At 43.1% G+C, this 16944-nt stretch overlaps 1 protein-coding gene and 1 long non-coding RNA gene across 5 annotated transcripts in view; one reads left to right on the forward strand and one right to left on the reverse strand.

Annotated features, from left to right (window-relative positions):
- PRKCH (protein kinase C eta) overlaps positions 1-16944 on the reverse strand; it is a 257755-nt gene that overhangs the window by 91607 nt on the left and 149204 nt on the right. The window lies entirely within an intron of this gene.
- LOC143651729 (uncharacterized) lies at positions 9909-16317 on the forward strand. The gene is made up of 3 exons (XR_013160176.1): positions 9909-10080; positions 15075-15131; positions 16266-16317. It is a non-coding gene; the product is annotated as an uncharacterized LOC143651729 (long non-coding RNA).

Genomic DNA, 16944 nt, shown 5'->3' on the forward strand with positions numbered 1-16944 from the left:
GGTATCAGTTATGTTTACTTCACAAGTCAAAATGAAAAATGTTCCTACCTCCTCTATTTTCTGAATGAGTTTATATGATTAGTAATATTGTTTTCTTAAATGTCTGATAGAATTTACTAGGGAAGCCATCTGAGTGGAGTTTTCTCTATAAGAAGGTTTTAATAATTTAAGTTTTTACTAGATAAAGGATTGGATACTCTATTTCATCTTGCATCGATTTTGTTTTAAAAGTAATTTGCTTATTTCATTTAATGGATAAGTATTAAGATTTTGATGATATTCCTTTATTATACTTTCAATGTTCACAGGATTTCCTACTTTCATACCTGAAACCATTGGGTTTTTTCCCTTGATTAGTCCTGTTAAGGGTTTATCAGCTTTTTAAAAATCTTTACAAAGACCCCACATATAGTTCTTTTAATTTTTCATATTGCGTGTTTTCGATTTTATTGATTTCTGCTATGATCATTATTATTTCTTTCCTTTTATTTAGTTTGGATTTTAATTTGTTCTTCTTTTTCTAGCGTTTAAAGTGATAGCTTAGATTATTGACTTTAAATTGTCTTTATTTTCTGATGGGCATTAAAAGAAATAAATTTCTCTCAAAGCACTGCTCGGTGTCCCATAAATGCTGATATTCGCATTGTCATTACCATTTACTATGAATTGTCTTCTCATTTCCCTTGTGATTTTATCTTTGAGCCATCAATTATTTATAATTTCCAAATATTTAGGGATTTCCCAGCTATCTCATTGTTATTTATTTCTAAGTCAATGTCATGGTGGACAGAAAATATACTTTAAGAAATTCAATTTTATGATATTCATTGAGACTTATTTTGGGGTCAAATACTTTTAGTATTCCATTTGATACCTTCTATTTGTTTATTTAGCTATACCTATTTTTATTTCATAAAATGGTTGTTCTAACAATATGAAAACTTAATCACCAAAATCTGTTAGTCAACATTGTACAACTTAACACCTACTCTGTCTGCCTGTTTCTTAGTTCCCACTTCACAAATGCAATAACCTCAAACCTATAATAACCTTTAAGCCTGTGATAACCCTCCCCCTCTTTGGGCTATTGTCGTCATATTTTGTACAGATACTCTAAACCTCACCTTATGTTAGTTCTTCTTTTAAGCCATCAGTTGTCAGGGACATTACGAAGAGGAAAACGCACACATTTTCTATTTACTTTCTTATTTACTATTTCTGGTACTCTCCGTCCCTTCCCATAGTACTTTCCGTTCTTTCCAATGGTTCTGGGCCCTGAAACACATCCTTAGAATTTCCTGTAGGGTGGGTATGCTGACTGCAATTTAAAATTTGAGACTCCTCAGCTTTCACTGATCTGAAAATCTTATTTCATATCATTTTTGAAGGATATTTTTGCTGGGTAAAGAGAATTACAGTGAGACAGTTTTTTGATTATTTTTTCCTTTCGGCACTTTAAAAATATCATCCCATTGTCTATTAGTCTCTCGTGTGATGAGAAGTCAATACTCATTCTTATCATTGCACCTCTCTATACAGTATACATATTTTTTTCTGTAACTGCTTTCATGATTTTCCCTTTACCTTTAGCTTTGGGTACTTTGACCGTGTTTGCCTAGGTGTTGTTTTCTTTGTATTTCCTATTTGGGGTTCACTGAGTTTATTGGATATGGAAGTCAGTGTTTTCTCTCAACTACTATTTGAATATTTTTTCTACCTTAGTCTCTCTTCTCCTTCTGGAAATATTACGGCACATATATTAGAGAGCTGGACATTATTCCAGAAATCTTTGAGGTTCTATTCATTTTTCTTTATTCTTTGTGCTCTGATCTTTAGATTCCATAACTTCAACTGATCTGTCCTCAAGTTTGCTGCCTCTTCTGCTCTATCCAATCTGCTTTCAATTTTATCCAGTAGTTTTTATTCTGGCTCTTATACCAGTTAATTCCATATTTTCCTTTTCATACAGTTCCCATGTCTCTGATGTTAACTCACTGAGATAGCTCCCTTTAAATTTTAGAATGTATTTTCCATTAGCTGATTGAAAACATTTATAATATCTTCTTTAAAGCTTATCTACTAAATGGAAAATTTGGGCTGTCTTGGATTGGTTTCTACTGTCTGTCTTTTTTTTTTTGGCTACAGATCACCTTTTTCTGTTTCTTTGTAGGCCTATTAACTTTTTACTGTTCATATAATATCACAGTTGAAGAGGCCCTAGATTCTGATAGCTCCCTCTAGAGAGTTTTGATTTTTGTTCTAGTATGCATTTCAATCACTGGTTGATGCACTTGAACCCATGTAGGCTTGGTTTTATGCTTTGTTAGGGGGGTTTGTGGAAAGTCTAACTTTTTCAAAAGACCCTCTTTAATCTGGCAGAACTCAAAATCCAAACTGTGTTCGCTGTGGCTCTTGTCAAGGCTTGGTTAGGCCATGCTAGGGTACGAGTCGGCCCTACCGAGGGTGCTGTCCTCATGCCAAACGCACAGACTTTCTCATGACTCAGCGGGACACCTGGGGTGTTACTGAAGTGTTAGGAAGATCCCTCTACTCTATTTGGCCCTAGCTCCTGACCTCCTGAGCCTGCTCAGCGTCTGGCATTCACTCAGAGGCTGACCTCTGCTCCATTCCCAATCCCACAACAGCCACGCTTTGATGATGATAAGCCTCCTCTAGGCCGACCCTGTGGACGTGCTGCCCTGCCCTTAGTTACACATACTTCCCTCCTCTCGGGCTTGACCTGCAGATTCCAGTCATTTTAGCTCTTCCCCACTCTCTTCACTGCCTCCTGAGTTCACCAGGAGTGTTTTTTCTCTTTGGACTCCAGCTTCCTGCGTCATTGTTGAAAAATAGCTCCAGGCAGAGATCTGAAGCACTTTTGGGCTTATTTCGTGAGTCTCCCTTTTCTTGGGGATTGCAACCTTATGTTACCTTTTGTTCAATACATGAAAATGGTTGCCTCATATGTTTCGCCTAGTTCTGTAGTTGTTTCTGGCAGAGGTATGAATTGCTCCAGCAAAACCAGAACCAGGGTGGGCCACGGTGGCTCAGTGGCAGAGTTCTCGCCTGCCATGCCGGAGACCCGGGTTCGATCCCTGGTGCTGCCCATGTTAAAAATAAATAAATAAATAACACAATCAACAGGTGTTTATTAAACACCTACTATGTGCCAGGCTCTGTCCTAAGTGCCACAAATATGACTGTAGGCAAAAGACACCCAATCCCAGCTATCATGGAAACCCAGACTAGTGGGGCAGGCCGATGATCAAATTACAACAAAGTGTGAAAATGGCTACAACTGGAAAATATATGTTGTGTGCATGTGTGCTACGGAAGAACCTAACCTCATCTAGGTTGGAGTAGGATAAATTTGGGGAATAAATCTAGGAAGGCAGTGCTGAAGAACTGATATTTAGGGAGATGTCTGAATATGAGTTGGAAAAGTGAAGGAGTGGGAAGTGGAGGGATGCGAGTATGGAGAGATCATGAGGCAAAGGGAGAAGGATGCATCTGAAGAACTGAAAGAAGCTCAGCTGGCTGAAGCAGAGGCTCTAGAGAGCTCTACACATGGGGAAACCTTGACATTGATGTCAAACGTCACCTTACAGCCAGGGAAAGCCATAGTGGCACAGAGTAGAAGCTTGATAACAGTTTCGAATGAAGGAGTGATTGGTATTAAACAAAGCTTTTGCAATATAGAAACATCACTCTGGTTGCAGCAGGAAGAATCTGTTAGAAGGAATTAAGATCAGGTGTGGAGAGATCGTTAGGAATCCTTAGCATTAACAAAGGTGAGAGACAACGATGCCCAGGTAGTCATAAGGATGAAGAAAGTGGGTAGATGTGAGAGATGTTTAGGGGGAGGAGGATGGCTGATATGTGAGGAGAACAAGGAGTCTTGGGAGACTCCAATCTCGCTAGGATAGGCCACTGGGCAGCTGCCGACACTATAAACTGTGATAGAGAAGGCAGATTTCAGCGACAAGAGGATGAAGCTCTGAATTATATAAGGGTTGACTTTGCAGTGTGTGCAAACATCTAAGTCAAGATATCCAGAGGGCAGTTGGGTATATGCATCTAGAGCTCTGGAGACAGCCTTTGCCTGGACGTGTATCTGCATATGGGAGTCATGAGCATACAGATGGTCTCTGAGACAGGGTGACATTTCATGAGGAGGGGTTTTGTAGCGTGAGTGCAGACCAGATACCAGATCGCTAAGGTCAATCTGGCAGACTCCTCTAGGGATGTCAGTCCAGCTCACAGTGATCTCTTTCTCAGAAACACCTTAGCATGGGCACATGGGTCAATGCTGAACAGCCTGCGCTCAGCTAACTGGACCAAGCCAGGTTCCTCAGGGTCTGTCTCCCAGAAGTTGGAATTGAGATGGAGAGCTTTTAATTTAGTTTGGGCTGTTGGTAGGAGCTAAGGAAACATGCACTGGGGAGCTGAGACTGCCTCTGAGAGGTGGGCATGTGATCGGCAGTGAAAGTGCAGATGGAGGGAGGGAGGGCAGAGAAGGAGGCAGCAACATACAGTGGGGCAGAAATGAGATCAGTGGGCGTGAAGGAGATTGGGTTCCTGATGTCTTTGTGGTTTCAGAGTCTCCTGAGAGTCCAGACCAATTTCTGCTCTTGGGCTCCATGAGCCAACCCTTGTACCTCTGAAACTTTATTTTTAGCTCCCCCTTTTTTGCACAACTTTGGATAAATTGTTTTCTGTTTCTTGCTACCACAAGAATTTTCTAAGCGCACGACAAACCAGATGTCAGGAGGCTACTGACTGGCTGTGGAAAACTGGTAAGAGAGAGTATTGTGTTGGATTTCTCATAAGTGACCCTGCTTTTCAATTTCTCTATACTAAAGTCATCTACAGCATGAATAGAGAATTCAGATCAACAGGAAACAGTTACTGACGTCAAAGAGGTCACAGTGAAAAAGCACCCTTGTGAGGAAATCTGATTGCACCATGTCTGAACTGGAAACAACTTGAATTTAACCACATTAAGAACGATTACAAAGGCTTCAAGGAAAAAACAATGAGAGGGTGCCTAATGGCTCTATTTTTTTCACCTTATCATTCTGTGCAGTCCAGAAGCTGTCAGAAGCTAATTCAATCACCCAGCAACTCCTCTCTCAAGCCCACAGGCCAGATACATTCCGTCTCAGCTTAGAGACTATTCTTTGGGCAAGTGAATTATGTCTCCAATATAAAAAACCCTTAGGAATTTGCATTTCAAACCTGGAGGGATGCAAGAACCTTTTTCAAGACAAAATGTTTTCCTAGTAAACGGGATGCATGGACGCAGTCTCTTGGAAAGAAAGAAGACAAGGACTTACTGGCACACGGACCAGACTAGGGAAACAAAAGGGCAGTCTCACTTGCAGCTAGATTCCCCCCACTGTGAAAGATCTGAGCCAGGTCATCTTTTAAGGCATAAACAGCAAACATAAGAACCGGATATAGCTAAGTTGGAGTTCAAGTCCTCCCTTCCTGATGGAGCCTCGTTGATGCCTTCGGGCCACACAGGTCTCACCCAGAAACACTGCGCTAGCCTGTGATAAGTTTGCACGCTTGGTCTCGTTTTCCAGGCAGGACCTAAAACCTTTGAAAACAGAAGCCCAGAGGCTAAGTGATGTATCTCTAGCAGCACCAAGTATAGTGTCTGAATGAAGGTAGGGGTTGAGAAATACTTGGGAAACAATGCAGCACGCTATGTTTTTCTTGATCAAATTTACAACAGAACATTAGAAAAGCTGGAACTGACTGACAAAAGGAGCTTCACCCACCCACTGGATGTAGGTAAAGTGCAAAGACGTGGAGTACCTTGCCCAGAGTTGAACAAGTTGTGGGGGAGTTAAGGTAAGAGAACTAGGTCTGCTCAGGCTCCTTCATTTCCTTTTGTTTATAGCATTTGCTTCTTCACTGTTTATAAAAGGAATTGTATGTTAACAGTAGGACATTTGAAAAATGAGGAAAGAATAAAAAAATGAAAATCAAATCTCCATAGTCCTGATATCCAAAGATAGAGGTCTAGACGCAAAGAAACAAAACTATTTATGGCTTTTAGCTTCCAAAGATTCAAGAAGTGGGGATTTCAGGACAAAGAAGTAATTCACAAGGTAATTTTAACCAGATTAGATTTTCACTTTATGTCCAAATTATAGAACCTAATACTCTATAGCATATTTAAAGAAAGAGAAAATAAAGAGAAATTGAAAAACATCTTGTCTTTTTCACTCAGATTCGATTATATTTCCTAGTGCAATCAATACTGTCATCAAAGAGTCATCAAAATCAAGATTTCAACAGCTGCATTCTATTCCCAAGCCCATTTCCATGCCCCAACAGTTAGCTGCCATCAAAGTAGTTCCCTAACTTCTAATATGCTGATGGAAATAAAAAGACATGGTGTTAATATTCTAGACGCTATACCCTGATAAAGGTCATTTTATTAGACTGTAAAAGCAAGCATTCTGAGGGCAGATTGTCACTAACTGGAGGTGTGGTGTTTTAATCCTGAATGGCTACTCATTTAGACATAATTAATTTTTGGAGCATTTCCTGGGTCAAAAAGGGGACCTGTCACCATCTCCTCACCAAATACATCCCCATTTGCAATACGCTAAAGCTTGGATTCACAAAGGAGATCTCTTAGGTGATTATTCACTTAAAAAAAAAAGTTGACTCACTCAACAAAAATTTGCACAATGGATTCATTTAAATTATTTCACATGATGATTTATAAAGATTTTTGTCTAAGCAACAAATAGGGCCAGTCTACTGAAAATATCCATGCACTTAGTTTGTAGGGGACTACAGAATAAAAAGCAACATTGCCATTCCACTTACGTAGATCATTTTTTCATAACAGATTTCTAAACTCTGTAAACTCTTAAGCCAAGATTTAATTTTCCCCTCAGATATATGGATGAATTAGACATTTCTGTCTCATAGGAAGAGATTCTGGGTTGTGGTTGTCTGATTAAACATTTTGCCCTCCAAGAGAAATGGAGAATCTGACAAGACTCTTCTGTATCTGCCTTGAGATGATGAAACCTGAGGAAATCCATGGGCAAGACTGTTCCTTCCTCTGCTCAAAGTGCTGAAATGTTGTTGAAGTTTCCGTGAGGAATGTGCATTCCTCATGTTATTTTGAGTTTGGTTCTTCCAGGGTAGCCATGGCATTCTTCTCTGACCCTCTTACTAAGAAACAAGATCTGTTTACGTAAATACTGGCCCACAGTCTCTTCCCAAACCATCTGTGCAATATGGGCTAAACAATAATCTCCACTGTCCACTGTGGAAGGAAGATAGAGACTCATCATAAAGGTAGGGAAACCAAAGTAAAAGTGCATAGTTCTAAGAAGATGAGGGGCAAAGTAATCAGAAGTAGGTTTAAAAGTTTACCCAAGACAGAGGACACTGGGTTAACTTTGTAGAGAACCTTCAGTTGGTTAAATGGAGTTCACAAGGGCCCTTTTAACCCCAAAGGTGAGAGCAGAAACTGGGCTGGCGACGTCAACAACCTCATGCCAGGTCCAGGGGACAGCTTTGACACTTTGGTGAAGCGACTTTGCCCCCACACTTGATTTCCTCCATGAAACCACTTCCTTCTGATTGCTCTTCTCTCTGACTTTTCTGCACCCTGCTCTATCTTTTCTTAGAATTCCCCCTTCAGTTCTCTCCTCTTCTCCTTTCTTAAACACCTCCTGGAAGGCTTCAGATGACAGCTTCTGCTAGACCAAGAGGCTTCGACGATACCTAAATCTAATCTCTGATTTGAACCGTGGTTCTGAGCAACAGGCTTCTTAACACTGGATTTCCCTCAATTGGATCTCATGTCCTATCCCCCTACTCCAACCCTGGACCCCCAACAAGACAGAACCCTGTGGTTTCTCCTCGATACTCTCACCCTCTTACCCTGAAAGGTCCTATCAATTCCATCTCCTCAGCATTTCCTGGATTCCACTCCCACAATTGCTGCCTTGGGGCAGGCAGGTGCAGACACCGGTTCAGCATCCTTACAAGGTCTGCTTACCTCCACGAAAAGGGAAATCTCAAGTTGCTCCCAGCTTAAAATCTTTCACTGGCTCTTTCCATCTCCATGATTGAGTCCAAGCTCCTTAGCAAAGGGTATCAGTCTCTTGACCTCACTTCTTCATCACTGCCCATATTTCCTCTCTTACTTCACATTCCTGCTGCATCAGGTTGTTTGGAGATTCTTGAGATCATTATGCAATTTCAGGCCTCTGTACCTTTGCACTGCTGTTATCTCTGCCTGGGACACCCTTTCCCTCTTCCTGTAACTGAAGGGTTCCTATTTATCATACAAACCCTTGTTTAAATTAAAAGACCCCACATGCTCTTGCTGTCTGCTTCCAGCTCAAAGTTCCTTCTTGACCTCCCCAAGGATGGAGTTATGACCTTCATCTCTCTATCACACAATGTTATAGGAATTTGTGTTCTGATTACCTTTGGCTGCAATCAACTAGAGAACAGGCCCACATCTTGTTTTTCCATGTGCCCTTGGTCCCTGGAACATAGCGTGTGCTCAATAAACATGTGCTGAGTTGAATAGAAAATGCAAGAGTGGGAAAATATTACCTATTCAGTATAAAGACAGGCAACAATTCTAGTGGCTAGGGTCTATTCTCAGCATTTGATTATAGCATCGATTGTACGTGCATTTCAAGTTAAAATGACATTTCCCTATATGGAAAACAAGAGGAAAGAAAACACCAAGATGGTCTTTCTCCAGAGCATACTTGTATTTGCTACCAGCACATTCTTCTGTGCTGGTTGAGAAATACTTCTCAAAACTGATTATCTTTTGTTTGTAAGATTCAGCCAAATGCACCACATACAGGATGGGTACTGACTCAAAGAGAGATACCCATATTATTTCAGGGTGGAGAGGATGATTTTCATTGATCTTATCCATATAATGCCACTGATACAAGGTCTTGATGGTAAAGTAAAATCATTAAAGGCCCGAATAAAAGAAATCACACTATTTCTACTGCTTGTTTTTTTTTTTTTTTTTTAAATAGCCCACTTCAAATACGCACTTACATGAGGAAGCTAATCTTTTGTTCCCTATATACCCCTAGGCTCTAATAATTCTGTCTTAACTCGTAGGATAGGCCCTACTGGTCAGAACTGCTAGCAGTGTGCTCAACCTTGGTCAAGTTAAACAGAGTCCACATGCTTCCACTTTCTCCCCCCAGCTCAGGGCCCCAGCCCCAGTGTCGCAGCATTGCACTGACAGCTGTCCCAAGTCCAAAACCAGGAACTTTGCCTCTCTGCTAAGTCAGAAAAAAAAAAAGATAATGCTTCTATTTTATAAAGAAGATCTGACACACTTTGCTTTGACCCCTGTAAATCAAGTAAGGACAGACCACCTGGCAATCAGGTAAGGCAGTGGTGTTCAAGGGGGAGTGATATCTACCCCCCTACCACCCCCAGGGAACATCTGGTAATGTCTGGAGACATTTTTTTGTTGTCATCCTGCAGAGATGCTTCTGGCATGTAATGGGTTGAGGTGAGAAATGCTGCTAAGCACCCTATAAGGTACAGGGTGGACCCTACAACAAAGAACTACCTGGTTCCAAATGTTAGTAGTGGGTAAATAACATTGCCCTTTGCAAAGAAGCAAATTATTTTACTGGAAAGGATGAAAATTCACCAACCACTAGATTACTAAAACTATTTGATCCCTGTAGGGGTTAAGTTCTGAGCAACACCCCTGCTAAGCTCTGTCTTGAAGGTCAAGTAAAAAGAGACGAATCAAGTTAACGAGCAGGTGCTAAATTCTACAGGCTCCCAGAAAAGAAACTTAAAGCCCTCTCTACGTCAACTCCGCCTTATTTCCTCCCCACTTCAGTTGGCCACGTCCGGTTCATCTTGAACCACCCTTCAACACTGGTGGGTAGTTGCTCATGTTGAAGGCCTGAGCTTGCAGAGGGCATGAGCTGGTTCCACTTCACATTCTCTCAGGGGACATCAAGGGAACCAGGGCCCAGCGCTTGTGGACGACCGAGGCGCCCAAAGGCCAGGAAGGAGAATCAGAAGCAGACAGAGGTACTTTCCATGCTCCACTGCACAGAAAGGGGAAAAAGAATGTATGGGCACAAGAAGGAGAGTAGTTTTGCTGGAAAGGCTCTCTTCTTGTGTTTTGGTTGGGAATTATCTAGTTAATTTAATGTTTAAAATATCATGTACCATGGGAATAGAATTAAGAGACTCTGGGAAGAGTTCCAAGATTCCCTTTGGCAATACCTAAGCGATAGAGTTCCGACCATCCTAAAGAAGTGGGTAGGCGTCAGCTCAATCTACGGCCGGCTCTTCTGCTGTACAAAAATACTGAGAGCTGGAAGCCTCACAGAAAGGAAACAGGAATACCCTGGTGGTCCCAAAGGGAAGGCAGGGCAAGCCCTTCAGCATTAAGGGACGGGTCAGCTGGTAACACTGAGCCAAGGTGTTAGCTTATGACGAAAGGAGCCTTGCAGAAGAGTAGCGTCGTCTTGACGGCACATGAGTTAACGCGGGGAGCATGGGGTGTCCCCATAATCTCATGAGGTATGTCAGTGAGCAGACCAGCCTTCAAATGGTTTGAGAAAGATCACGAAAATAGCAATGGTGAGCAAAGGAAGTAAACTGGGGCTTCTGCTCTTTTTTTTATGCAGTGACACAGAACCCATAACCAACCAGAAGCAATACCGATGACTTCAGCCACCTTCCCTCCTTCCCACACAATAATCTCCATCAGGCCCAAATTCACCTATACCCTACCTAAAAACAAGGATGCACTTTACATGCAAATGTAGCTTCAAGTTAAGTCCCTAGACTGACTCCCTTCCAAGCAGATGGCAGCTCTGAGCCTGTCCTAAATGGAAATCCCAGAACTGCCACGGTGACCAGCCCACCACAGACGCTCACCAGCCAGTTCTACGTGATGAAAAGCCTGTTCACAACCTCCAGACCGACAGACAGCCCCAAAGAGAATGGTTTCAGGCAGAGCCCTACACCATGCAGGCACCGCCACGCACACTTGCTGAATGAATGAATACCTTCTTTTCTAAGCTACCAGTGGCCATTTCCTACATTTCTGAGTCTGCTGACCATCAAAATCAGAATGACAGACAGGACTGACTCTGCTCATCAGAGGCCTGATTAGTTCTGAGGCCCACAGCTAGCTGGGCTCTTCCCTGATGAAGTTCTTTCCATGATGAAGTCATCATGGAAAACTCAAGTATTTAGAACTGGAAATGTATTGCAGTCTGTAGTTTCCACTCAGAGCAGTCAGGTTTACACACTGCACAGCTCTGCCTTCCAGGGTGGGGTTGAGCCTCTGCAGCTATGGACAGGTATGGGCCTGCCTTACAGGTCCCAGGTAGTCATGGCGGAATCCAACCTGCCCGGGAAACATCTGCAGGGTGCCCCAGAGGCACTGCTTGAAGTTAAACATTAAGGGTTTGTTGGTCTTACAGCTGCTCTAGCTGAACTTCTGAGGAGAGTGGCATGTAGATCAAGTTTACTCCCAGAATCCAGCGTTCATTTTCAACTACCTTTCTTTTTTAGCATAATGACTATATTTACGATATGCTATCCACTGCCACTGCTATTTCATGTGTATTAATTTTCTCTTCCAACCAGACTGAGGATTAAAAAGACTGCCTGATGTTTCTTTTGACTAAACCCTTCACCGCTGTGGTCCTGGGATGGAGCGATTTTTTTCACTACACTGTTTGGCACGAGGAGACCATCTCATTATCATCTCTGGAGCCAGTCTTGGCACTTTAAGCCCAGAGTTTCCATAAAGGTTCCTGTTTAGGCCACAGTATGTATAATTCGGCAGGTGTGAGAGGGCTGCCAAACATGGCCAGAGAAACCCATTTCCCCCACAGGAGCCACCCCAGAGAGCTCCGTCAGTTAGCAGGTAACAAAGAGGCCAAGTCTGGCCTAGGATGAGTCTCAGTTACATCAAAGGAAATGACGCACAGCTCTGCGAGATGACTTATCAAACGCCAAAGTGGGGTGTTGGCTCGACCTCTAGGCTATCGTAGCAACAACCCCAAACTGAAAAACATGCCAACCATTTCAAACCCTTTTTTTACACCAAATATCTTGACAGTCCTGCCCAAAAAGACCAATGGCTGGAACTTCCGGTTCTCTCATCTCCCACTCAATTTCATGGCACTACTTAGCAAGAAAAGGTCGGAAAGCCTTGCAGCATGAGGAAACAATCCCCCAAAGAATCCAGAGCCGGGAAATGATTTCTCTCTGTTTTTATCCCAGAGAACCTTCAGCGCTGGGGGTGGCAGGTCAAACATTTGCTTGCTTCAGAGGACCAGATCTGCTGAGCCATGGCTCGCTACCAGTTCCGTGAGCACCCTCCTACAACATGGGAAAAGAAACAATAAAAGAGAAAAGAAACTGAAATAGGATGATACATGTTTTTTATAAGCTCACAATTACCCTAAGAGAAAGCAGGGCTGCTATTCATAAATTGAGAATATGCAGAGCTGGGAAACACCATGTTCTGGCTTGTTTTATATTTTAATTTCAGCCAAAGGCAAACTATAACAAATGACCTACGAGCAGACCAAACCATATTTTGTAGCAATCAGTGCCTGGGGAAAGGACAAAATCTAGTTCCAAAGAGATAAGAGGAAATATACTTAGATGTTTCTCATAAAAGGCCACAAAACTAAGTATTGTGCAAACTGCCCCTATTCCCGTCTAATGAAACTCATCTATTCTCATAAGAAAAAGAAGAAATTTCTATTTGTGGTATAATAGAAAGGACAAAGGTTATAAAGCTGGATGAACCGGTTAGGAATTCATGCTCTGACTCCTCTTAGCTGTACAATTTAGGGAAAGTTATTCAACCTTTCTGGACTCCAGTTTCCAGACCTTTAAAATGAGGATAATAGTATCTATATCTCCCTCGATTGTTTTGGGTACTAATGAGTTAGACCATTCAACAGATATTTATTGAAGCTGAACATGTACAGTTTCCTAGATACTGGAGATGACTAAAAGCACATGCAACATATGCTAGAGTCTCAGCGAACAGCGTCTGCTGCTGTTATTTTATTCCTCACCAGTCCCTTCAGCAAAGTTGGACAGCACCTGAGCTCCAAGGATCCACCAGCCTTCCTGAGGCTTCCATCACAGAGGCCCGGGAACCCTCATCTTCACGGAGGGGGAAGCTTTCCAGGGTTTTCGGCTGTGCTTGCCCCTCTCCTTCTCTAACCCACTGTCTCAGGGTCTCTTCCCCTCGCCCCAGCCATTCAGGGCCTAAAGGGGTGCCGGTGCCGCAGGGCCATCGTGCTTCCCCAGTTCGGCTGCTGGCCGGCGAACAAAGCTGGAGGAGGCCGGCGGCGGTCAGAGGCTGCCGGCCCCACCACGCTCACGAGCCATTTCCACACACGGATCCAAAGGGAAGCACAGAGATTTAGGCCGAGGTGCTTATCCATAAAAGATAAAAGGCAGAGGACTTGGCTAAAGGCAAGGCGGTTCTCGGTGAAGTCAGAATTAAGACTCAGAGCTCCTGTACTGAAGGCTGGAGTGCAGCCCTGTGCTGCTCCCCTTCCCCAGGGATCACGGCCAGGGCTGCAGGGACTGCCTCCGCCTGTCCCTGGGTCTCGCTGCCTCTTTCACACTTTTCTCCGCTAACGCTTCATGCAAAACGATGGTCAAAGTCATACAGACATGGGCTGTCCCCCTGTACTTAAGTTACCAGGTACTTTGCACAACACATTATAAGTACAATTTAATCGTCCTGCCCCAGTTATGCAAACTGACAGCATCGCGCTCACAAGATTCCTAGATGCTCTAACCTTAAATAGGACTTCTGCTTTGTTGACCAACAATGTGGGTTCTTAGGGAAAGCCGTGTCCTGTCGGGAGCTCCAGGCAGGCAGCTTCGTGGACGACGCTTGCACACTGAACCCATGAGGCCATCGGCCACCCAGCTGTGGTTCCCTGAGCTGGCGGCGCCCCAGGAGAAAGAACTGAGAGGCAGAGAAATGGGTGGGGGGCGAGGGCACTGGGTCTCTGTCCTGTAAAAGGCAATTCTGAGCATTCGGTGGCCACCTGAATGTGGCAGATAGCGGACGCAAACCTGAGCATTCACAAAAACATTTAGTACCCATCGGCAGGAGAACGAGGCGCTGCCTGGGCTGCGGTGAGCCTGGGCCCCCAGGCAAGAGCTTGGCTGGGTACAGATGAGCCATGGCTCCTTAGCAGTAGGGACAGAGGGTCTCATGTCTTCCAAATGGAAACCTTTGCTTCGATAAATTCGGTCTTTGCACAAAGTGTAAAGCACCTGACCAGTTTTCACTTCTCCACTGCACCCTGACACTGTGTCCCTCCCTCCCTCTGCGCAGCTCCAGGAGAGCTTGGCAGGGGCCCTGGCGGAGGGTTGGGTCATTAGGGGGACTCGGCATGCACATTCAAGGTCATAAAGGGCAGGGGGCCCAGCCGCTGACACAACAGCCACGGATTAGGGGTGACACGGCGTGAAGTGACCCTGGCGTGAGCAGAGTCGGGAGGCAGTGTTTATGAGGCTGCACCCTCAAATGCTGAGCAACCAGGGGGTCCTGCCAGGCCACGGCGTCCCTGCTTACTCACAGCTCACTCCCCCCACCTACCCCCACATCGTTAAAGGAGCACAACATTACTGACACTTGGTAAATAGAAAAAAATATCACCCACCCATAATTTCACTACCTTAACACATTCCCTGATAAGCTACTGGCATAATTTCCCTTCAGTCCTTTTTTGGGGAGAGAACCCACTTTTTGCCAATTCACTGAACAAATTACTGTTCATTGTAAAGGCTGTGTTATTTCCTGGGCTCTAGCCTCCAAATTCTACAATGTACTGGTGTTGAATTTTGGACAAGTGACGGAACTCCTTAGCACTTTATTTACATTGGACAAATGGAGATGATAATTGTATCTACCTTACAGGGTTATTGTGAAGATTGCATGTCGTAATAAATGTTAGTTGCTTATGGCAGGTCGTAACAATCAACTATGTGCTCAATACTGAATGATCTCTTTACAGGCTGACCATCATCCGTTTTCTCTCTACCCATGAAAAATCCACATCAAATATGACAAGGTATATCCCTATTGCTAAATATTGAAGTTGTTTTCAATGTTTTTGTTCTAATTAATAATACTCTGAGAAATAAACATTTGCATGTACAAAATTATTCTATTCTTTATATTGTTTCCTTAGTACAGATTATAGAACTGAAATTAATAGGTCCAAGAGTATAAACATTTTTAGGAATCCTGATTCAGATTATCAAATTATTCACAGACTTTTAGGATTGGTAGTGCCACCGGCAACAGTCTGAGGATACAAATGTAATTATATACTTGTGAGCAGTGTGTATTATTATTTTAAAAAACCAGGGAAAGCACTTTATGGGCTCATAATTCCAGGTAGCAAACTTGATAAATGATTTAATATGTGAAATCTGCTGATTCTTATCATTTTTACCAAGAATATAAAGAGTTCCCAAATTCCTATCTTTGGGGTGCTTACTAGCTCCTCCTTGTGAGGCCTATGCTGCTTGCTCGGAAGCCCCAAGACACTTTTCTTGGTGTGGGGAAGGAAGCGGTCGTCACAATGCTAATGAATTTATAGAGCATTTCTGCATTCTCCCATTTGACCCTCTGAGCAGCTCTGCTATTCTGCTTTAAGGCACCAAGGGATTTCACAATAAAAAGAGAAAAACGAAGCTGAATAGAACTCAGGTCTTCAGTTTCTAAGGTCAGTGCTATTTACGAATCAGCAGGCTGGGGGAGCCAGGGCAGATAGGAGGGGTTTGATGCGTAGAGGCCAAATAAATCATCTAAAGGTTCTATAAGATGATATATAAGACACTGTGTGGACTGGAAGGTCAGACCACTGTCAGTCTGGCCTAAATCTGAACTTGCTTCCACAATTTCCAGATGAACCCCAGCAAGGTACTCAATTTCTCTGGGTTTCACAGGGTTGGGGAGGCAAGGAGAGTCTCCTTTCCACCAGGGCCCTCACAATGAAGATACTTCATAAATAGCTTATAAATGGTGGGGTCTTACCTCAGGCCACTTCTAAATCTGTTACAGTTCAGCATTGCCAAAATAAGGGCCTCTCATCCTGAGACCCTGGCCAGCAAAACCAAGTAGCTAAACAGTGATATTCGGCTATAATTTCTCACAGTAATTGACGTTCTCTGTTCTTGATGGCTGGTTCTTACAACAGAAAATGGGGACAGTCACTGAGGATTTCTGATCGATGAATGCCAAGTGAGAGCAGATGTCATGAGACCACGGAACCTGATACCACGCAAACCCGGGAGAGGGCATCAACAGCAAAACGAAAATTATGTATCTATCTCAGTGTGAGAAAAATTCATTTGCTTCTTTTAAGTTGGTTCCCACCACTTCGTTTGCCATCTAGATTTAGGACAGTGTTTCTACCTTACCCTTTGCTTTGGAGACATCTACTGCAATATACTAATTTCAAACCCTGATCGGATTTTCGCCCTGGTGGAGAAATAAAAATGAATTTGCAGTAACGACTCCCACCCTGTGGCCAATGATGAAACTGTCACTAGAAAAGAATTGCCTTGACTGATGCTAACAAAGGCTTCAGCTGCTGAGCCCGGTGCAGCCACGAACAACATTATTATATACTGCATATTTTATATATTTTCCTGGAAAATTTATATTTATATGCTATATATTAATTTATATGCTAGATTAATATATATAATCTGCTTCAGGTTAATTTCTTGTTCTCTACCATTGACTTCCTTTCCTGTTCTCCAATTGGCGAGACCTCTGACTTCTTATGTAGAATCAGAGTTTCCTTACATGGATAAAATTCTCCTGGAATTGGAGATACTGCTTTATTTGCTTCATCAGCAGTTGCTGGGAAC

This window comes from Tamandua tetradactyla, chromosome 12 (genome assembly GCF_023851605.1).
Source record: "Tamandua tetradactyla isolate mTamTet1 chromosome 12, mTamTet1.pri, whole genome shotgun sequence".
NCBI lineage: Eukaryota > Metazoa > Chordata > Mammalia > Pilosa > Myrmecophagidae > Tamandua > Tamandua tetradactyla.